Source organism: Thalassophryne amazonica, chromosome 17 (assembly GCF_902500255.1).
Source record: "Thalassophryne amazonica chromosome 17, fThaAma1.1, whole genome shotgun sequence".
Lineage (NCBI taxonomy): Eukaryota > Metazoa > Chordata > Actinopteri > Batrachoidiformes > Batrachoididae > Thalassophryne > Thalassophryne amazonica.
Genome location: NC_047119.1, coordinates 61,207,010 through 61,219,179, shown reverse-complemented (window position 1 = coordinate 61,219,179; position 12,170 = coordinate 61,207,010).

The window sequence follows — 12,170 nt, the reverse complement described above, 5'->3', positions numbered from 1 at the left end:
CATAGATTTTGTTTGTTACAACTTATCGTAACGTATGTACTGAAATTAGGTTTTTTGTCAATTACTCTTAAAAAACACCAGATAAGCTTATTGTTACTATAGAACTTGAATATAAACTTGGGGTCAAGCAACATTTGGACCCACATTTTAAGTCTCTAGGTGCATCAGTTGTCAAGATATGACATTTTCATCTATTTTTGGCGATTTTTGAACCCGATATCTTGACTGGCTCCGTCCATATGGGTTTTTGGAACCAAATGACCCAAAATGTATCCTGCTATGGTTTATTCCATGTATATTTCCATATTACATGCAATCATTTATAGATTTACAAATTTTTTGAAATAACACCCCTGCCTACTTTTACAGGACACTGGTCCATTAATGGCAGAAACGCTGAGACACGAAAGCTCAAATCAAATCAATTTTATTTATATAGCGCCAAATCACAACAACAGTTGCCCCAAGGCGCTTTATATTGCAAGGCAAAAGCCATACAATAATTACAGAAAAACCCCAACGGTCAAAACAACCCCCTATGAGCAAGCACTTGGTGACAGTGGGAAGGAAAAACTCCCTTTTAACAGGAAGAAACCTACAGCAGAACCAGGCTCAGGAAGGGGCAGTCTTCTGCTGGGACTGGTTGGGGCTGAGGGGAGAGAATCAGAAGATTACATCCCAGAAGAAGCAGTACACTAGAGGAAACTAACAAAGTCCTGAAACACAAAGAAACTAATATTAAATTTTGATCACTGAGGACAAGAGAAAAAGAGCACATCACAGAAGTAACGCCGGAGAAACACCTGTACCTTGCTGTGTTTGCTGTGGGAAGACAACACAGAGAAACCACTGAAGTGCTCCATGGGAGGAAAAATCTGACCCCTGAACATCAGTTCAATCCTACGAGGAAATAACACGGAGAGAGAATGAAATTGAATAATTGACTTGTTGTGGTTGGACTAAATAATTTTTCATGATGTACGTACGTCAGACTCGTGACATCATCTCTGCAGGCTGTGTCTTACTATACTTCACACTGATTGGTTTGAATGTGTGCGCCTCACCGTCTGCTTGTTGTCACTTATGGGGATAGTTCTGTTTGTAAGGAATAAAAGTTATGTTTGAACAGAGAAAAGTTTTAGTCAGATTAATTCTCTTTTTTAATTGGTGATGACAACCAGCCTCAACTTACTGTCATTTGTCAAAAGTGTTTTCACACTGCAAATGCACCAGACTGTGGTTCAGTTTGATCTGGACTGAGACCACCTCTTTTGGTTGGACCAAATTTTGCTCCTTTGGTCTGGACTGACAGCTTTCATACCTGTTATTTTGGTTTGGACCAAACTGAAAAGTCCAAAGGGCCAGAATCATACAAGGTGTGGAAACACCCTGAATTTGTCATTGTCTTTGATCAAGACTGAGATCCAGACTTGAGTATCTAACTATAGATGTTCGCTTAAAAGTAACTGGACTTTTTATTTACTTTTCAATATGTATTTCCACTTGTCCAAGTGACTTCATTTTTGGACAGACATTTTTTTTATGTCTCCCAGTCAACAGAATAATGGGTTCATGTGAGTTTTAAGTTCAGAATTTAAAATATGTTAAGAAATAATTAGAGCCCGACTGATATGGATTTTTTGAGGCCGATGCCGATAACAATATTTGGATGAAAAAAATGCTGATAGTCGATAAATCGGCTGATTTACCGATAGTCGATAAATCAGCCAATATTATTATTATTTCTTTTAAATGAATAAAATGTTCTTTTTTGGACCCTTAACAAAAAAGGTATGAGCTAAAAGCTGAAGCTTTGTCCTCATATTGATTAACTTTATAACAGAGAAGAATGTTCAAGTTCAAAAAATGCAATCAAGAATTAAACCTTTGTGAAATTAGCAAATACATATCCTTAAAAAGAGTTGTGAAATACATCTGATCTTGTACCTCTTGTTGCTGCAACTTAGATATAGTTTCAGGATAAGGATATAGATCCTTATAAACTTACTTGTATGCTTTTGTCAGCCGATCAGTGCAGTGTGACGGCAAACTACAGGGGCCGGTGATGAACACATTTAAGCAGGGGTGTAAGAAGCTCTCAGTTAAATGGAGTCAGAGCTCCATCTACTGGACAAACTGTGCAAGGACATTTTACATTGCCGACACAAACATTATTTCAGTAACTGTTCTGTTTATGAGAAATTATCGGCGTTCTATCGGCAAAATTTCGGCCGATAGTGAGTACTTTGAAAAGGGCTTATATCAGCCGATAATATCGGCCAGCCGATATATCGGTCGGGCTCTAAAATAAATGCAAACAATCAGGAAAAACTGCCACCCGAGTGCACAAAATTGTGGGAGGAAGCAGGCAAATAGATGAAGTGTGTACATGCAATACCATTTTTAAAGGTTTAAAGAAAATCTGGTGCCAATAACATCTGTATTTTGCATTCCTGAAACCATGATGTTAACTTATTCAGACTGCAGTTCCAGAATGTTGTTCCAGCATGCCGCTTCCTCATACACATACTAATAATAAAAAAGTTATTTCACCATTCATCAACCTAATCTCATGCCATTTTGTGATGGCATCAGGAAAAATGCCAGCCATATTTAAAGGCTTGGCCTGTGATAGACTGACTGCCGTCCAGGTTGGACCCCACCTGTTGCCCAGTGACCGCTAGCATACGCTCAAGCAGCCTCATGATCCTTAGTTAGAAATGGGGGACATAGAACACGAATAATGAAATATTTAAAGAGTTAAGAGTTTAACTTGGTTGTGTCTTCAAGAATAAATGTCTCATGCGTAACAGGTGGACCACAGTTCTGTGCTAAGAACAAAATATGTTTTAGTTCAACACCTGATCTTTGCATCACACAGAACATGGAGACACATGTCAGTGCATTTGTGGATATCACAGCTGTGCGCACAGGACACACACAATGAGAGCACACTCATGTCCTGGCTATTAAAACAAACACAAATGTCTGTCTGAGTGTGTTCCACTGGCAGAAGGCAACATAATTATTCATCAGTTTGCTTAAATAATAATAATTAAATGTTTGAATGGGAGTTTTTATTGATTTATTTATTTTTGCCAGTGAGTGAACACGCTGAGTTACGTGGCAGAGTTCGTGTAGTAACAAAATGCACATCTACAAGTGGGTGATTAAATTAATTTTGCACTTATGGTCATGAACACATAAACTCCTCATTTACATACTGCTGTTTACATGATCACACTACCAACAGCTATCAACTGAGCAATAAGTCCTAGCAAATCACCCGCAAAATATCTCCACCCCAATACACAAATGTTTGGATTACAGTGAAACTTCGGGCAGCATCTGAGGACATTCTAAATATCATTCAGGGGAGTCATAGTGCACAGCTTGATAGAGACTCTAGGCCGTACATAGAGCTAAGAAAGCCTGCTGTCTTGGCCCAGAGCATGGACAAGGGCGTGTTTGTCAGTGGAATCTATGATTGGATGACACACCATCTGTGGTCTAGTGACTCTCAACCTGCCTACTGTGGAATCAAAGCAATTCATTCCTCAAAGCCTTCAGTTCGTCCCACTGCATTTATGGCCGAGGATGGTTCAGTCCTGACAGATGTCTCTGCTGTCATGGTGTCCTTTGAACAGTTGTACAAGGCTGATCCTCCTGCTTGGATCTTCAAAATTTCTGGTGCCAGGTTTCTTGATGCTGACTCTTCAGTCGGTTGTGAACCACCAAATATTGGTGAAATTGCAAAGGCCTTTAAACAGCTGAAAGTGAGGAAAGCTCCAGGAATTTGTGGCATTGGAGATGAGCTCCTTCAGCCAGCTGAAGATGCTGTTCTCCTGACATTGAAAACAATGTTTGTTTCAGTCTGGGAGGTGGGTATCATCCCTATAGATTGGCGGAAAAGACTTGTTGCCCAGTTGTGGAAAGGAAAGGGTGGTTGTATGGATTGCATTACACTGCTCTCTGTGCAGGGGAAGGTGCTTGCAAGGATTATTCTCAATAGGATTCATTTTAAGATACCTGCTGCTCAATCAATCAATCAATCAATTTTTTTTTTATATAGCGCCAAATCACAACAAACAGTTGCCCCAAGGCGCTTTATATTGTAAGGCAAGGCCATACAATAATTATGTAAAACCCCAACGGTCAAAACGACCCCCTGTGAGCAAGCACTTGGCTACAGTGGGAAGGAAAAACTCCCTTTTAACAGGAAGAAACCTCCAGCAGAACCAGGCTCAGGGAGGGGCAGTCTTCTGCTGGGACTGGTTGGGGCTGAGGGAGAGAACCAGGAAAAAGACATGCTGTGGAGGGGAGCAGAGATCGATCACTAATGATTAAATGCAGAGTGGTGCATACAGAGCAAAAAGAGAAAGAAACAGTGCATCATGGGAACCCCCCAGCAGTCTACGTCTATAGCAGCATAACTAAGGGATGGTTCAGGGTCACCTGATCCAGCCCTAACTATAAGCTTTAGCAAAAAGGAAAGTTTTAAGCCTAATCTTAAAAGTAGAGAGGGTGTCTGTCTCCCTGATCTGAATTGGGAGCTGGTTCCACAGGAGAGGAGCCTGAAAGCTGAAGGCTCTGCCTCCCATTCTACTCTTACAAACCCTAGGAACTACAAGTAAGCCTGCAGTCTGAGAGCGAAGCGCTCTATTGGGGTGATATGGTACTACGAGGTCCCTAAGATAAGATGGGACCTGATTATTCAAAACCTTATAAGTAAGAAGAAGAATTTTAAATTCTATTCTAGAATTAACAGGAAGCCAATGAAGAGAGGCCAATATGGGTGAGATATGCTCTCTCCTTCTAGTCCCCGTCAGTACTCTAGCTGCAGCATTTTGAATTAACTGAAGGCTTTTTAGGGAACTTTTAGGACAACCTGATAATAATGAATTACAATAGTCCAGCCTAAAGGAAATAAATGCATAAATTAGTTTTTCAGCATCACTCTGAGACAAGACCTTTCTGATTTTAGAGATATTGCATAAATGCAAAAAAGCAGTCCTACATATTTGTTTAATATGCACTTTGAATGACATATCCTGATCAAAAATGACTCCAAGATTTCTCACAGTATTACTAGAGGTCAGGGTAATGCCATCCAGAGTAAGGATCTGGTTAGACACCATGTTTCTAAGATTTGTGGGGCCAAGTACAATAACTTCAGTTTTATCTGAGTTTAAAAGCAGGAAATTAGAGGTCATCCATGTCTTTATGTCTGTAAGACAATCCTGCAGTTTAGCTAATTGGTGTGTGTCCTCTGGCTTCGTGGATAGATAAAGCTGGGTATCATCTGCGTAACAATGAAAATTTAAGCAATACCGTCTAATAATACTACCTAAGGGAAGCATGTATAAAGTGAATAAAATTGGTCCTAGCACAGAACCTTGTGGAACTCCATAATTAACTTTAGTCTGTGAAGAAGATTCCCCATTTACATGAACAAACTGTAATCTATTAGACAAATATGATTCAAACCACCGCAGCGCAGTGCCTTTAATACCTATGGCATGCTCTAATCTCTGTAATAAAATTTTATGGTCAACAGTATCAAAAGCAGCACTGAGGTCTAACAGAACAAGCACAGAGATGAGTCCACTGTCCGAGGCCATAAGAAGATCATTTGTAACCTTCACTAATGCTGTTTCTGTACTATGATGAATTCTAAAACCTGACTGAAACTCTTCAAATAGACCATTCCTCTGCAGATGATCAGTTAGCTGTTTTACAACTACCCTTTCAAGAATTTTTGAGAGAAAAGGAAGGTTGGAGATTGGCCTATAATTAGCTAAGATAGCTGGGTCAAGTGATGGCTTTTTAAGTAATGGTTTAATTACTGCCACCTTAAAAGCCTGTGGTACATAGCCAACTAACAAAGATAGATTGATCATATTTAAGATCGAAGCATTAAATAATGGTAGGGCTTCCTTGAGCAGCCTGGTAGGAATGGGGTCTAATAAACATGTTGATGGTTTGGATGAAGTAACTAATGAAAATAACTCAGACAGAACAATCGGAGAGAAAGAGTCTAACCAAATACCGGCATCACTGAAAGCAGCCAAAGATAACGATACGTCTTTGGGATGGTTATGAGTAATTTTTTCTCTAATAGTTAAAATTTTGTTAGCAAAGAAAGTCATGAAGTCATTACTAGTTAAAGTTAATGGAATACTCAGCTCAATAGAGCTCTGACTCTTTGTCAGCCTGGCTACAGTGCTGAAAAGAAACCTGGGGTTGTTCTTATTTTCTTCAATTAGTGATGAGTAGAAAGATGTCCTAGCTTTACGGAGGGCTTTTTTTATAGAGCAACAGACTCTTTTTCCAGGCTAAGTGAAGATCTTCTAAATTAGTGAGACGCCATTTCCTCTCCAACTTACGGGTTATCTGCTTTAAGCTACGAGTTTGTGAGTTATACCACGGAGTCAGGCACTTCTGATTTAAAGCTCTCTTTTTCAGAGGAGCTACAGCATCCAAAGTTGTCTTCAATGAGGATGTAAAACTATTGACGAGATACTCTATCTCACTTACAGAGTTTAGGTAGCTACTCTGCACTGTGTTGGTATATGGCATTAGAGAACATAAAGAAGGAATCATATCCTTAAACCTAGTTACAGCGCTTTCTGAAAGACTTCTAGTGTAATGAAACTTATTCCCCACTGCTGGGTAGTCCATCAGAGTAAATGTAAATGTTATTAAGAAATGATCAGACAGAAGGGAGTTTTCAGGGAATACTGTTAAGTCTTCTATTTCCATACCATAAGTCAGAACAAGATCTAAGATATGATTAAAGTGGTGGGTGGACTCATTTACTTTTTGAGCAAAGCCAATAGAGTCTAATAATAGATTAAATGCAGTGTTGAGGCTGTCATTCTCAGCATCTGTGTGGATGTTAAAATCGCCCACTATAATTATCTTATCTGAGCTAAGCACTAAGTCAGACAAAAGGTCTGAAAATTCACAGAGAAACTCACAGTAACGACCAGGTGGACGATAGATAATAACAAATAAAACTGGTTTTTGGGACTTCCAATTTGGATGGACAAGACTAAGAGTCAAGCTTTCAAATGAATTAAAGCTCTGTCTGGGTTTTTGATGAATTAATAAGCTGGAATGGAAGATTGCTGCTAATCCTCCGCCTCGGCCCGTGCTACGAGCATTCTGACAGTTAGTGTGACTCGGGGGTGTTGACTCATTTAAACTAACATATTCATCCTGCTGTAACCAGGTTTCTGTAAGGCAGAATAAATCAATATGTTGATCAATTATTATATCATTTACCAACAGGGACTTAGAAGAGAGAGACCTAATGTTTAATAGACCACATTTAACTGTTTTAGTCTGTGGTGCAGTTCAAGGTGCTATATTATTTTTTCTTTTTGAATTTTTATGCTTAAATAGATTTTTGCTGGTTATTGGTGGTCTGGGAGCAGGCACCGTCTCTACGGGGATGGGGTAATGAGGGGATGGCAGGGGGAGAGAAGCTGCAGAGAGGTGTGTAAGACTACAACTCTGCTTCCTGGTCCCAACCCTGGATAGTCACGGATTGGAGGATTTAAGAAAATTGGCCAGATTTCTAGAAATGAGAGCTGCTCCATCCAAAGTGGGATGGATGCCGTCTCTCCTAACAAGACCAGGTTTTCCAGGGAAGCTTTGCCAATTATCTATGAAGCCCACCTCCTTTTTTGGACACCACTCAGACAGCCAGCAATTCAGGCAGAACATGCGGCTAAACATGTCACTCCCGGTCTGATTGGGGAGGGGCCCAGAGAAAACTACAGAGTCCGACATTGTTTTTGCAAAGTTACACACCGATTTAATGTTAATTTTAGTGACCTCCGATTGGCGTAACCGGGTGTCATTACTGCCGACGTGAATTACAATCTTACCAAATTTACGCGTAGCCTTAGCCAGCAGTTTCAAATTTCCTTCAATGTCGCCTGCTCTGGCCCCCGGAAGACAATTGACTATGGTTGCTGGTGTCGCTAACTTCACATTTCGCAAAACAGAGTCGCCAATAACCAGAGTTTGATCCTCGGCGGGTGTGTCGTCGAGTGGGGAAAAACGGTTAGAATTGTGAACGAGTTGGCGGTGTACACGGGGCTTCTGTTTAGAACTACGCTTCCTCCTCACAGTCACCCAGTCGGCCTGCTTTCCCGGCTGCTCGGGATCTGCCAGGGGGTAACTAACGGCGGCTAAGCTACCTTGGTCCGCACCGACTACAGGGGCCTGGTTAGCTGTAGAATTTTCAAAGGTGCGGAGCCGAGTCTCCAATTCGCCCAGCCTGGCCTCCAAAGCTACGAATAAGCTACACTTATTACAAGTACCGTTACTGCTAAAGGAGGCCGAGGAATAACTAAACATTTCACACCCAGAGCAGAAAAGTGCGGGAGAGACAGGAGAAGCCACCATGCTAAATCGGCTAAGAGCTAGTAGCTACGCTAAGCTAGCGGATTCCTAAAAACACGCAAAGTGAATAATGTGTAAATAATTTAGAGGTGATTCAGCAGGAGTGCTTTAGTTAAGGCACGTAAAGATTACACTGGGAAACAAATCGTAATCTAGATAACTAGATCAATCTAACTGCGCAGATTAAACAGCTAACAGATACAGAAAAACACAGCTGTGCTCCGGAACAGGAAGTGATACAATACCGCAGTGAGAGCCAACCACCAATAGAGGCAAGCAAGAGCTGGTTGGCTGTTCAGCGACCAGAACAATCTGGCTTCACTCCCAAGAAGTCAAATATCAACCACATTCTAGCCCTGTGGGTTCTCACACAACACAAGAGTGAATAATGTCAGTGCTTCTTTGCAGCTAATGTTAATTTCCACAAAGCCATTGATTCAGTTAAACTGACTGCTGTCTGGGACATCCTAACAATTCATAAGATCCAAAAAAGCTACTGGACATCATAGCCAGCCTATACATAGATACTGTGAGCGTTCCTCAGGGATGTGTTCTGGCTCCTATACTGTTCAATGCTTGCATGGACTGGGTGGAGTAAGGGTGTGGAGACCAATGACGTACTTTTGTTAGATGGTAAATGGACTGCATTTATATTATTTATACTTTTCCATCTGCATCAGACGCTCAAAGTGCTTTACAATTATGCCTCACATTCACCCCGATGTCAGGGTGCTGCTATACAAGGCGCTCACTACACACTGGGAGTAATAGGGGATTAAAGACCTTGCCCAAGGGCCCTTAGTGATTTTTCAGTCAGGCGGGGATTTGAACCCAGGATCTTCTGGTCTCAAGCCCAACACCTTAACCACTAGACCATCACCTCCCCTGAGGAAAAGTTTACTGGCCTTGACTTCATAGATGATACTTGGAGAATCATTGGATACTCTGTTTCCAATACTTGAGAAGCTGAGTGAGGAATTGGAGTGTCTAGGTTAGCGACTGTTCTGGATCAAGGCTAAGATCCGTGTTTTTAACAGCTTCCTAGACTCAGACATCAAAAGAGCATCTGTACGTGGTGAAAGTGTTGTACTTGTTGAGGCATTCGCTTACCTCGGCAGTGACATTCATGTCTCTGAGCCCTCAGCCTTTGAGACTGAAAGGTGTCTGGGATCAGCTTATGGAGTCATGAGGTCACTAGACAGAGGTGTTTGGTGATGCTGATATCTTTGCAGGCGAACGAAGGTCCAACTTTTTAGGGTCCTGGCGCTACTTGTCTTTCTGTATAGTTGTGAGACTTGGACGCTAATCAGTGACCAAAGGCAATGACTAGATGTTTTTTGTACCAGGTCTCTTCAGAAGGTCCTTGGGTTCTGCTGGAATGACTTTGTATCGAACGAGAGGTTACTTTGAAAGACTAAGGTGAGGCGTATCATTTTCATTGTAAAGGAGCATCAGTTTTGATATTTTGGCCATGTAGCACGTTCTTCAGTCCTCAATCCATCTCACAGGTGCCTAAGTGTTGAGGACCCCAGTAGTTGGAGAAGACCACTGTATGTTTCACAAGTATACAAAAATAAAGACAATCGTGATGGGGCGCAAACTTTTTCACAGCCGAGCCCACTTTAAGTGACACATGCTCAGCTGTCTGTGCCTCGAGCAGAGCAACACATGCTCCAGAAATAACCCAGCTCAGTTCCTCCCCAGTTACAACCTCCAAGTTGCCCCCTGTGGTCTCCATTATGTTGATTTACATGTCAATCAATCAATCAATCAATCAATTTTTTTATATATGTCATGTCACACAAATGCATGTGCACACTCGGTTATATTGACAGAAATTGTTTGAGTTGATGGGAATGCTAATAATATGTGTCGAGGATGCTGACTGGGTCTGATGGGTTTATGTTAGAGGTGAACGAGGCGCTCGAGTCAGACCGAGGAACATGTGCCACCAAAGAATAACACAAATAAATGACAATAACTGATGGCTGCACTGTCATCTAAAGAAGGGTTCATCGATGGAATGCCTGCAGGCAGAGAAAGTACTGAACCTGAAATGTTGGAATAAGTGTTTATCGTGAGTATCAGCTTACTTTTTTTTTCAGGACCAAAACTACCAAGGCAATGTTTACATCTTGAAAGAGCTTCATTGGTAACCAAAGTCAAAGTGCATGGGTCCACATGTCAGTCATTAGATGAAGAATGCTGACCATGTGACAGCATTTAGCCTCTGACACTGAATGACAGAAGGGAACATGAGGAGAAAAAGTGGAGAGCTGTTAACCGACACTTTAAGTTTGGTCTTCAACATGCATGAACGTACAGCTATCTTAGTGAGTGTTGCTCAAAGAATGTTTTATGTTCAATCTGTACACATTCAACATTAGATAATTGGGTTTTCCTTCATCAGTGTCTTCAATGTGTATATATATGCATCTATCACAGCGCTTCACCTTTTCTACATTTTGTTATGTTACAGCCATATTCAGAAATGGAGTAGATTCATTTTTCCCTCAAAATTCTACACACAATACCCCATAATAACTACATGAAAAAAAGTTTTTTTTTTTAATTTTTTTGCAAATTTATCAAAAACAGCAATCTGAGATTTTGGACATCTGCCAATCTGGATCCAGATCACTTACAAAATTCAATAGAGTCTTCCATGCCCTAATATGTATCTGTGGTGCAAATTTGGTGAGAATCCGTGAAGTAGTTGTGACGTAATCCTTCAAAGCATATATAAAGTGAAATCTTGATTCAGAATCCAGATCCCCTCCAAAATTTAATGGAGTCTTCCATGCCCTAATAATATCTATCTGTGGTGAAAATGTCATCAAAATCCATGTAGTACCTTTGACATAATCCTGCTAAGAAATAAACACCAATGATTTATATATATATATATATATATATATATATATATATATATATATATATATATATATATATATATATATATATATATATATATAAAAAACCGCTACAATATGAAAAATTGCAATTTTTGTAAGTCATTTTAGAAAGTGAAATTTTTACATATTATAGACGTATTTTCCAGAATATGTCACAATCGAGTAAAAGTTGCACCTGTCAAAAAGTGTCTGGTCTAATTGGACTGTAAGTCACACCTTATTCTGTTATGAGCTCTTTAATTAGGGATTTTTGTGCATTGCTGTAGTGTACTTTTTATTTTTGCCATTTATTCTTTGATTACTGGAGTTTATTTTGTTCAGTGCTTTGATTCACGGAAAACTTCTATATAAACAGATATTCTAATCCAATTACATTTCTTCTGCAAATCTGATTGGTTAATCATGTGAGATTTCAAACCACAAAATATTGAGTAGACGGTGGCAAAATATTCGACCGTTTCACATTTAATGTATTGTGCATTGCTGCACAGGTGTCAATAATGGCGCTGTCAGAGCGAGAGAAACTAGTGCAGCGACGATGATGCTGAAATGTGTGGATTTAATGGATTTAACTGGATTGATTAATGGATTTACCGTGAATTTAACTTGATGCAGCTGACGAGATGGAGGAATCTGTGGGTCAGAATTTCCACTTCGGCATGAAGATGCTGTTGCTACGGTAATCTTTGATGAGCTGACCACACCCTTTCACAATGATTCGCCAACCGAATTACTTATAAACCATGCAAACGATGGAATTGGATTAGAATGGGAATAACCCCGTTGTGTCTAATGATTTGCGGATGTTCATGGTGGATTACGGTCGCAAATATCCTTTTT